This window comes from Sinohyriopsis cumingii, chromosome 13 (genome assembly GCF_028554795.1).
Source record: "Sinohyriopsis cumingii isolate HCF-2022 chromosome 13, ASM2855479v2, whole genome shotgun sequence".
Taxonomy (NCBI): domain Eukaryota; kingdom Metazoa; phylum Mollusca; class Bivalvia; order Unionida; family Unionidae; genus Sinohyriopsis; species Sinohyriopsis cumingii.
Genome location: NC_142973.1, coordinates 9,162,527 through 9,175,608, shown reverse-complemented (window position 1 = coordinate 9,175,608; position 13,082 = coordinate 9,162,527).

The window sequence follows — 13,082 nt, the reverse complement described above, 5'->3', positions numbered from 1 at the left end:
TGAAATTTGATAATAATCAAGAGTGTTGAAATCTTATTAATATCAAGCAGGTTACCAAATTTGGTTGAAATAAAATAATAATCCAGGAATTTATTGTGAAGGAAAGGAAGTGGGTTGGTCTGACCATCAGTGGCTATAATTTTGCTAATTGATGATACAGAGGCTCACAACTGAACTCATCCTAAGTTTTGTCAGTATTGAACTGCATGCCATATTTGACAGAAATCATATAAAAATTAAATGACTTACTGTTCAGAAACAAACATGGGTGGGTCTCACAATCAGGGGCAATAACTCTGCTAAAGAATGATGACAATCTAACCCAGCCAAGATCACTCTCACCAAAGTCAGATATGCTTGAAATCTAATAATAAAGTTAATATGCCAAAATGAAAGAGGGTTGGTCAAAAATCAAGGGTAATAACTATGATAAAGAAAGACATAGAAAGCTGACAACTGAAATTAATTAAAGATCTTAACAATAACTTGAGGTATACCAAATTTAGTTTAAATCCAGTGATAAATAAGGGTGTTTCTGTGCAGTAAACTCAGCTGGGTGGTCCAAAAATCAGGAACTATAACTCTACTAAACAAAGAACACTGATTAAATGAAACAAAACCAATGTCTCAATATTTAACTGCATAATAAATGTTTTGGATAAAAATCAGGGGAGATATTATGCAGAAATGAAAGTGGGATGGTGGAACAGATGAAGGACAGATGGAAGGATGGACAGATGGACAGACAGGTCAAATTTAATGTTCCATCCCTTTGATGTGAAAAATAGGAGATGATGATGATGATGATGATGATGATGATGATGATTAGAAAAGAAGAGTCAGAAATTGGAATGAACTTTAGTAGAAGATAATACAAATGCCATTAAAGTAGCACCAGAAAGAAAAAGAGGAACTGTGGACACTTACTAAGGTAACTCAATAACTAACCAACTAAGTTTAAATGAAAACTGTACCAATACTAAAGGGAAAACATTAATTTTTACAAAAAATTCTCCATGGAAAATAAGTTAATGTATAAAATGATCTGTGCCAAGATTCTTACATGGATACTCCTGTCTCATTCAACCTGTCCTGTCTCATTCAACCTGTCTCATTCAACTTGACACTCACATGGCTCTGTGAACTCTCTGCCATATGAGGGTCTGGTAAAAATATTCACTCTTACCAACAGAAATTGCTTCATTTGAACTTTGGCATTTATCACTAACTGAAAACTTATGTAAATATACTTTCTGTGTGGACTGAAGTCAAAATGTTAATATTAAATTACATCATTCAACATTATTTTTTAAACAGACAGTCAGGTGCAAGAGACATGTCTCAATCAACCAATGAAATTATGAATGTTTACATCAAACATCACATCATCATCAAAATGACCATCTCAGCTTCTCAGTCAATAATAATAATAATAATAATAATAATAATAAAATACTACTACTACTACTAATAATAATAATGATAATAACAATAATACTTTAGTTATAGAGGGTGTCTCATTTAGTCAAGGACATTTCTCCCTTGAGGTAATATTAAGAAGAATATAACAATGTGCATTATACTAAATTCCATTATAATCTATTAGAAACACATAAATGCTTAAGATATCTCGTCTTAAATACTGTAATATTTTCAGCAGATTTTACATGCAGTGGAAGCTTGTTCCACAGAATTGTACCAGAGTATTTAAAGCTTTTTTTAATTGCTTTATTCTTGGTTTTGGTGCTTGAGGGTTTTCAAGCAAAGTTGAAAAAGACCTGAATAAATTCTAATTAAAATAACTTTTACAAATATTTTAAAAGCCTCATTCTGGCATCACAAGAAAAACTCCATTTTTTCCCTAGACCCTCATTTGGTGGAGATCATATGGAACCGTGGGTTAGGTCAGGTTGAATTAGACTAAAGCCAATCTGAAGTTCAAATTAATTTAAGTTTGAATCTGTTTTGTTTAATGTCCATTATACCAGAAACTCTAACATCCAATACAACATGCACATAAACAGTAAGATTTTGTCACATTAGACTACAGTTATCTTGTGCAGCAGAAAATTTAGTAAGATAGCCTAATGTAAGCCACTGTATTTAAACAGACAACCAGCTACCACTACACATGCAAGACTAGTAAACCGAACCTCAGCGTTTGAAATTTCATCCAAAAGAATTTTCACCATGGAGTCTATACTGAATGTGGAGAAGAATCATACCAAAGCCCCGTTAGGCAAAGCATGTGCATTCTTCAGAACTGTCTAACTTTCTGTATCCCTTTTAATTTGAAATTTAGACATTTTTGTCAGTAGGATTAAAATTCATCATTGGGCAATTGATCATGGCAAAGTCTCCATTAAATATAACCTTTAGTCAAAGAATTCATGGCAATGTCTCCATTAAATATAGCCTTTAGTCAAAGAATTCATGACAACAATTCCGTTAAATATAGCCTTTAGTCAAAGAATTCATGACAACAATTCCATTAAATATAGCCTTTAGTCAAAGAATTCATGACAACAATTCCATTAAATATAGCCTTTAGTCAAAGAATTCATGGCAATCTCTCCATTAAATATAGCTTTTAGTCAAAGAATTCATGGCAATGTCTCCATTAAATATAGCCTTCAGTCTAAGAATTCATGGCAATCTCTCCATTAAATATAGCCTTTCGTCAAAGAATTCATGGCAATATCTCCATTAAATATAGCCTTTAGTCAAAGAATTCATGGCAATATCTCCATTAAATATAGCCTTTAGTCAAAGAATTCATGGCAATCTCTCCATTAAATATAGCCTTTAGTCAAAGAATTCATGGCAATGTCTCCATTAAATATAGCCTGTAGTCAAAGAATTCATGGCAATCTCTCCATTAAATATAACCTTGAGTAAAAGTGTATGAAACTTCAGAATAATTTATTGAAACATTAATTGGAAAAAAATGCCTGAAACCATTTATTATATGTAAATACAAATGTTTTGTTTGCATTGAATTTGAAAAAACTAAACCAAAAAGCATATTTTTACCCTAACTGATTAATATAAATAGCTAAGTATATCTGATATTGGTGTTTATAAAATGCACATTATTTCCTCAGCTACAATATATAGTCACTTTTAAGTGGAGTCCAACTGCAAACTGCATAGACCCAGATCTGCCATTGCATAATGTGCCAGAAAATCTGGGTCTGTGCAGCTTGTTAGGAGTAATCAGAAGAATGAACAACTTAGACCCTGATCTGCAGGCACCCTATGCTATAACAGATCAGGATCTTTGCAGTTTGCCTCGACTTATAAGTGAGTATATACGGTACATGCCATCACCTAGTCTGTATGGTACTCTTGAATGTTTTATAACTCATGATCCGTAAAATTACTTACACCTTTGGGCCTATGCATTTCTCCACAATTTGCAAATGAAGATTGCATTCGCATCCTCCACAGACTTGATCCACCCAATAGGGCCATCCATAATCACCATTCTCCCAAAAGCAGTAAACTGTAGCCCCTGAAAAAGTTACAGACAAAAGGTAAGCACAGTGCCATATTTTGCAAATTATACAATTTATTAAAGACGGGGTCATTGAAAGAACAGAAAGCAGGAATTGTATTGGTCATTAACATCTCAGATGAAAAATGTTTAAACAAGACTCATTTTTATTTCAATGGACAATAGTTCATTTTTATTTCCTTTTTATTGTGAGAGTCATTTAGCCACCACTTCCATTACCCCCTCCATCTTAAATTTTTTTTCTGGTTTTTATTGGTAATGACCTTCATGCAGTCACCATTTTCTGTGACACATCAAAAGAAAATAAACAGGCTGGCTCTTATCCACACTTTACAAAGTAGATGAATATGAAGCTGCCATTAAAGGGCAATAACTCTAATAGATAACTGCCCAGTAAATCTAAGATACAAAAAGCTGCATTTAAACATACTTTTGAGAGACTCACCAAGTTTGATCAATCAAAATATGATATAATGCTCTCTTCTGATAAAAATAATCATGTGAAAAGGTAAGATAGAAGATCTGGACCAAAATGCAACAAACCAGATGCATCCAGAAACCAAAACTGAGACTGCAGGGGATATGCAAGCAAGAACAACACCCAGACAGAAATGTTTGGAACACTGAGATTGTATGCCAGTCGATAATAATAACAATAATTTTTCTGATGAAGATAATAATCTGTATGTTTCAGATGTTGTAAATTTCACTAGTTTTCCTTTAAACTGTCCTATTACATTATTGTCTTAAATAAGGGATATTGTTTAAATCCTCAAGTATGGAAATTAAAATTTGTCAAGTTCAAACAGAACTTGTTTGATCATATAAGGCTGAAACATGATAAATGTCAAGTTTTTATAACCTATCACTGACAAAGTCCACACACCTACTTCCTTCCAGTTACAAAAGTCTATTTCCTGAAGATTTCTAAGAGGCCTATCACCTACTGAAAAAAGGACCAGTTCTTTGGTAGGTGACCAATGTCAAACCATTTGTCAGAGCCATCCCCTCATATGTAAAAAATATGATGGGTTTTACTGATAAAATCCAAACTATTCCCAATATATCTGATGAGTTCATTTTGTCACATTGGACATCACATCCCAGTATACAGTATTAATATACCCAGTCATTAAGGGCTAATGGCAGTAGCCAGAACCATGATGGCTAGTCACAAACCAATAGTGGGTCTCTAATCAAAGCAGCCGAGCCAATTTAAGACTCGTATTTCACTGCAATATACACCACTCCCTCAATAACTTGTGCCCTGATAACTAGTGAACCTATTTATAACACGCAGTCAGGCATGGATCCCATTTTTAAAACTAGAAAATACCAAACAATTTATCCCTATTTGTTGAACTTGACAAAAATCGTGATCAAAATTAGTAACAAAAACTCTGATATATTATTCATTTTATTGTCAAAAATGGTAGATAGGTCCTGGACATTTTAATCAACATTATCAAATATCCACTTTCAATAAGTCATACAATTTGTTACAATTTCTTTTCAAATGCCATTCTTAGTACACTGCAATTAATGATATTCAAGGACATTTCGATCGCTGAAAATGTCACTTATGCCTAGTGGAGGCAGTACTTTTAATAAATAAATGTCAATTAAATAATTTTTTTGTAAATTGAAATCTGTGTTCTAGTTCTATCTTTTAATTCCTTTCAAGTGTAATCATCATAAATGAAATGTAGTTAAATGTAAAATGTGTCAATCTACAGTAAAACAACTAAATTGTTGGCAAGTGTTTTTCTGAGAACCTAATTAAGTGCCCACCGTATTTTGATAACGGACTTTCTTATATTGTTGCACTAAATAAAAAGCGGTATTCCTTTTCTATTATCACGTTAATACTTTTTTTGAATCAAATAAAGGAGGTGGAATAAAAAAAAGTTAAAAGGCATACAAATCCTACATGCCTAAGAACCAGCGGCCTCAGTTGTATGTCAGGTAACTCATTTCAGTTGATCAATTGAACACCGTTATAAATTTTATTGTGTATATAATATAATTAAACTACTTAAATTAACCTACTCAACAATAACTGTGATTAAAGAAAGAAAGGCAACTAAGTAAAATGAGTTCTTTGTAAAGTAAAGAGTTTTGTTTCACAGATATGGACCATTGTGGGAAAAACGAGTTTCAGATAATTCCTGAATTCACACATAAAAACAACCTCAAGGATGATAGGAAGTTTCACTATTGTGTGCAATGAAATAATGACACTAATATTTTACTAATTGAAAACTACAAAAATTGAGTTTTGATATAGATGATTGTTTCACAAAATAGATCTTGTGTGTGTTTGATAAAAAAGAATCTTGTTTGGTAGTGTATCGACAGTTAGTCTGGTCCCCTGCTTTGAAGACTCCTGGTTTCACAAAATACTATTATTCTTCACTATGGGAACCAGACTAATCAACAAAACAAAAGTTGTGATGTAATACACAATTTTTTTCACGTACCTTGTTTGGTTGTTGAACCCAGTTGGAATCATGTTATTGATCTTTAAGATGTTGGGCATTTTGAAAATAAATGTAATTTATAGAGAATAACGAACAACTTCATCACAAAAAGCACTTTATTGACAATTTTTCTCTACCCAATGATTATAAAATGAAGATTCAGCCATTAAACAACCCAGTTCCATGTCCCCAACCACACGGTTTTCTGGGTCTAGCAGGTTCTTTTTGAGGTCAGTCAGTAACTTGCACCCTCGCTTATAGTGCAGTCTTAGTTTCTGGACCATGATGTGCACTAGTTATCAAGGGAGAGGTGTATTTATCTCTGATGACTCCAATTACCTACATATTGGTGGCACAACCATGTCAAACCAAATTTTCCCATGTCATGCCAATATATTTATCAGCAATCTTGAACAGAAACCTTTAAATCCAGCACTCTATAAATCATTCATTTTTTAAAGTTTATAGAAGATATTTTTTTATATCTGGACTGGAACTGAACTGGAATTAAACAGATTCCATCACTACTATAACAGTTATTGCAAGACATTGGGTTTCCATCAGTACTATAACAGTTATTGCAAGACACTGGGTTTCCATCAGTACTATAACAGTTATTGCAAGACATTGGGTTTACATCAGTACTATAACAGTTATTGCAAGACATTGGGTTTCCATCAGTACTATAACAGTTATTGCAAGACATTGGGTTTCCATCAGTACTATAACAGTTATTGCAAAACATTGGGTTTCCATCAGTACTATAACAGTTATTACAAGACGTTGGGTTTACAGTGGATGCTCTATAGAACAATATGACATTTCTTGATAAAGCAGTATTACACAAAAACAATAAAATATTAGATCTACACTGTACACCTACAGATAAACATTGTTATTTATTCTATGATTCCTATCAACCCCTTTCACTGCAAGAAGACTGGTCCATATAGTCAATTGTTATATATTAAATATATCTGTAAAAAAAAGATTTGGATTTTCAGAAATGCATTTAACCGTATTCAGTGTTATGAGAACAGAGCCAAGCCATTTAAATTCTGGTAAGTGCTTGAACTCAAACAAGATATAGAAGCTGATTTGATATTGATAATTTCAACATGACATCATCCCTGGCAATCAACCAATCAAAGACTGATACATGACATCATCCCAGGCAATCAACCAATCAAAGGCTGATACATGACATCATCCCTGGCAATCAACCAATCAAAGCCTGATATATGACATCATCCCAGGCAATCAACCAATCAAAGACTGATACATGACATCATCCCTGGCAATCAACCAATCAAAGACTGATATATGACTTACTTGAATAGGTGACAGTTTTTATCCTTTTAGACCAATGTCTTTAATAGTGAAGAAAATCCTGATAATCTTGTTTTAAAACTAAATATTTATGAAAAGTATTTCCAAGATTTTCAAACATTCATTTTGAGCAATTCTATAATGATGACATTAGAAACTTGTAAGGCAAGATGAAACATAAGACCTGAGTAAACCAATCTTTTCCCCTGCCGGAACCAGGTATCAGACCTGTGGTAGAATGAATATCTAAATTATCAATACTCAATCCTATTTAGAAGGATCAAGATACAAGCTATTGTCACATTTGACCAAAACAAACACTTTCTCCAGTGTGCAAACCAGTCCCTTTGGCCTCATGTGAGCTTTATTTTGAAGGACGTTTTCTTCAATGTGCAAACCGGTCTCACAATGGACTTTTGCCAGTCATACTTTGCCAGACACTTTCCAAAAATCCACCAATTTCTGTACATAGATTAGAGGCTTAAAATTAAGCTAATTTATAAAGACAGTTAGCTTTTCAGAGTAATTGACCTATTTTTGTAGATGCCTCATTTGCAAATAAAATTCTGCATCTGAATACTGGTAATTTCATCTTTTGCATGGAAATGGATGCATCCAAAATTTTAAAGCACTTATACAAACTTCAAAATATTCTTTCCAGATAAGAGGTCATTGTACTACATGTAACTTCATTTATTTACTTACCTAACTGTCACATTTACAGCAAACAATGTATAGGCAAAGCCAAAATGGTATTTCAAATGAGAATTAAAGAACACATCAGCGATATCCACAAAAAAAATACCCCAGTGTAACAAGATGAAACAAAGTGGGATTGGATTTAACAAAAATGCTTAACATGATTACTTTAATGAAATTAATGATGAATGAATCTGACATCAAAGTTATGTGAACAAAATCAAACAACAGATATATGAAAATGAAATCGCTTCTGAAAGGATATGAACAAAAACATGGAATTTCAATATATCATTAGCAATCATCACTGTGACATCACTGGATATGGTCATGTGGGAGGGGGGTCCTGGCATGTGGGAGGGGGGTCCTGGTTGAAAGAAGATCATAAAGATTAATTCATATCTGAAGACTGCAATGTCACTGAAGTAATTATATCTCTCCTTTATCATTCAATCTTCCTTAGATTACATACTTTAGTCTAAAGTTGATTAAACTGGCTCTAAAACTGATGATGTTTATTTTTGATTCATCTATGTTCCACTATAAGATTCAAGGTTGTATAACTTATAATGAAATTAATACAATTGTATACTAAATTTCTGTCCTGTGTACTTCGAATAAATGTATGTGCTTTTAATGGGAGAATCTTAATAAGGATTATATGGAAAAAGATGAGTTTCTTCTTAAACAGTTTGACTGGTGCTGATTACTTTAAGTTTTTAAAAAATACAGTGAAATTTCTCAATGAGTATAAATTGCCTAAGAAACTAACAACATTTGATCAAGAAATGAATACCACTGGGGAAATAACACACATATGTAGAAATAATATTCTTAATGTATTCAATGGAATGTGTGGTGACAATAGGAGTGTTGTTTTTACAACTTTCCAGTATACTTCTATTACTGACCATTCTGTTGTTTGCAGCAATGCTCTTAGATGTGATAATAATTTCTACATAAATGAAATTGACCTAGTTTTACAGTTGGTCACTTCTAATTAACTGCTAATGGTTGTTTTTCTGCCACAAAACTAGGCAAATTTTGAAAATCATACATTATTAGAATAAAAACAAGACGGCCAGAAAATAGAAAGGCTGATTTAATTAAAAATATTGATACCAGTAAGCTCAAAAAGTGATATTACAGAAGACTTGCACATAACAACATTTAGTCCATATCATAGTCCATATCACAGTCCATATCACAGTCCATATCAGTCCATATCATAGTCCATATCACAGTCCATATCAGTCCATATCATAGCCCATATCACAGTCCATATCATAGTCCATATCACAGTCCATATCACAGTCCATATCATAGTCCATATCATAGTCCATATCACAGTCCATATCAGTCCATATCATAGTCCATATCATAGTCCATATCACAGTCCATATCAGTCCATATCATAGTCCATATCATAGTCCATATCACAGTCCATATCAGTCCATATCATAGTCCATATCATAGTCCATATCACAGTCCATATCAGTCCATATCATAGTCCATATCATAGTCCATATCATAGTCCATATCACAGTCCATATCACAGTCCATATCATAGTCCATATCACAGTCCATATCATAGTCCATATCATAGTCCATATCATAGTCCATATCATAGTCCATATCACAGTCCATATCATAGTCCATATCACAGTCCATATCATAGTCCATATCATAGTCCATATCATAGTCCATATCACAGTCCATATCAGTCCATATCATAGTCCATATCATAGTCCATATCACAGTCCATATCAGTCCATATCATAGTCCATATCATAGTCCATATCACAGTCCATATCAGTCCATATCATAGTCCATATCATAGTTCATATCACAGTCCATATCAGTCCATATCATAGTCCATATCACAGTCCATATCACAGTCCATATCAGTCCATATCATAGTCCATATCATAGTCCATATCACAGTCCATATCAGTCCATATCATAGTCCATATCACAGTCCATATCAGTCCATATCATAGTCCATATCACAGTCCATATCAGTCCATATCATAGTCCATATCACAGTCCATATCATAGTCCATATCACAGTCCATATCAGTCCATATCATAGTCCATATCACAGTCCATATCAGTCCATATCATAGCCCATATCACAGTCCATATCATAGTCCATATCACAGTCCATATCAGTCCATATCATAGCCCATATCACAGTCCATATCATAGTCCATATCACAGTCCATATCAGTCCATATCATAGTCCATATCACAGTCCATATCATAGTCCATATCACAGTCCATATCAGTCCATATCATAGTCCATATCACAGTCCATATCAGTCCATATCATAGCCCATATCACAGTCCATATCATAGTCCATATCATAGTCCATATCACAGTCCATATCACAGAATGACATCAACAGTCTGTATTCATGAAATACTAATAGCATTTCTTCAAAATGTTTTTTAATAAATAACAGCAATCCAGTTTGTAATAAAAATTTTAAAAAAATCATGGTTTGGAACTAAATGCCACAAGGCCTGTAGAAAATATCACCATGCAAGAAATACATAATGCAATAACTAAGCACAAAGAAATTGGACAGATTTTATCCATTCTGATTTGAGTTTATATGGATCAGACAGTACTTCATAAGTTCTGCACATAATTATTTGTGACATCATTCTCTGATAATTGTCATGGGGTAGGAGGCAGCTGGTTGGGAGGATGGGACATTAGGAACCTGGACATATTTCTATATTTTATTAATTACCATTGTTACCAAAACTGCAGTACATGAGGTGAACCCATGGTGAATATTTTCAAATTAGCACATAAAAATTTGATCCTGCAGCAAATTAATTTAATACAGAAGTTAAATATTTGTTCATTCCTCTGAAAAATTAATATCCAGGAAAATAACAAAAAGAAAACTATTATGAGTACAAGTTCTCTAGCAAATTTATGTAGTCAATAAATTTGATCCAATATTCTTCACTCAAAAGTAAATGAAGCTACATAAAATATCTATATAACAAAGACCAGTAATGTGCAGAATTTCTATTTTGTTTTTTTATTAATGGACAAACTTGATTCATTTTCAAAAAATTTCTGATACTAAAATATTGATTTAAAGAATTTTAAAAAGGACAGAACAAACTTTTCTGCTAAATGTATCACTCTTTATGAGGCTTCAAATGTAGATACATAATATTATTTTAGTATCATCTTGTATACAATCATTTTTATTATTTAATATCTGTATATTTCCTGTTACAATAAGGAATATAAGACTACTTATGTGTGCAACGTATTTGCTTGAATATACGGTATTTCTCCTGTAGTCTAATATGTCAATTTTGACAACACTGGAAGATCTTGCAAAGGATCGCTCCACCTGGCAGTCTCATCCATACTGGAGCTACAGACCATGAACAAAAGAGAATTGTAGAGGCAGTGAAGAAGCACAAGCAACAGCAATAACTGCAGCATGTTGATCAAGCAAATCCAAGTTGCATCTCCCGTCAAGTGTGCCACAGACAGTCTCGAGCATATATTGGCATGATTCAAATATTCACAGAAACCAAACAAGTTAGTGATGTCATGGTCATCTTTGAACTCAACGGATGAACAGCAGCATATAGTCTAATAAATTTATCAAAACCTGGGGGACTGATTTATGATGAAAAAATATGTCTCTTAGTAAATACATGATCTGCCAAAACTTTGTAAAATTTGGAGTGGGTGGGGACTTGTTACACTGGACAACAAATTTTTACAAAAGTCATGTTACTGAAATAAAATTAGTCAATTCTTATCAATTTTTATGTGCTGAACACGAATATGACAGTCAAATTGCAAAATTGGCTCTAGTTTTTTTGTAATCTGCAAGAAATTAATGTTTACATAACGAAATGCATTCCAATAGTAAAAGGTCAACTGTAATAGCCTACCTATAAAAAATCAAGTCATTGACTACATCTTAGATTTCTTCGCCTGTCTCTTGTACAGCTGTTCGGGAGCATCTCTGAGGAGTGTCCAGCAGTAGTCAGCCAGCATTGTAGTGGACCATTTTCCCTGGTATCTTTGTTCCATTGTTGCGATATCTTGATGAAAACGTTCGCCGTGTTCATCACTAACAATACCACAGTTGCTAGGAAAGAAATCCAAATGGGAATGAAGGAAGTGAATCTTTAGAGACATATTGCAGCCAAGTTTCTTATACTTCATCAACATGTCTTCTACTAGTTCCTTATAGTTTTCTGCCCTAACATTTCCGAGGAAGTTTGTAGAAACTAGGCAAAAAGCATTCCATGCTTGTTTCGCGTCACCTTCCAGCAAGTTGTTGAACCGGTCATCTTTGAAAAGCTCTCGAATCTGAGGACCCACAAAAACTCCCTCTTTAATCTTTGCTTCGCTGAGTCGAGGGAATTTTTCATGCAGGTATCGGAATGCTGGCAAAGTCCGGTCAATGGCTTTCACGAAGTTCTTCATCAAACCTAGTTTGATGTGAAGGGGTGGTAGCAAGATTTTCTGAGCCTCAACCAGAGCTGGGTGTTGGATATTCTTCTCTCCAATGGCTACATTCTGCCTGTGAGTCCATTCCTTCCTCATGTAGTGCATTTCCCTTGCTCGGCTATCCCACTCGCATAAGAAACACATGTATTTTGTATATCCTTGCTGCAGTCCCATTAAAAGGGCAACTAGCTTCAAATCACCACAGAGGTGCCAGCTGTACTTGTTATACTCAATGGAATTCAGTAGCTGCCTTAAGTTATCGTATGTCTCTTTCATGTGGACAGCATACGCTACTGGAATAGATGGAAGAATGTTTCCATTGTGCAAAAGCACAGCCTTGAGACTCAGTTTCGAAGAGTCCACAAATAGTCTCCATTCTTGTGGGTCATGAGTGATTTTTAAAGCATTCATGAGGCCCTCAATATCGGAACAGAATATCAGATTACTTTCCTTTCTGAAGAAAGGCTCCAATTGCTGGTGGCGCTTTCGATATGCAGTAATTGTGACATCTTCTTCTAGAAGATTCCATTGTTGGAGTCTTGATCCTAGCAAT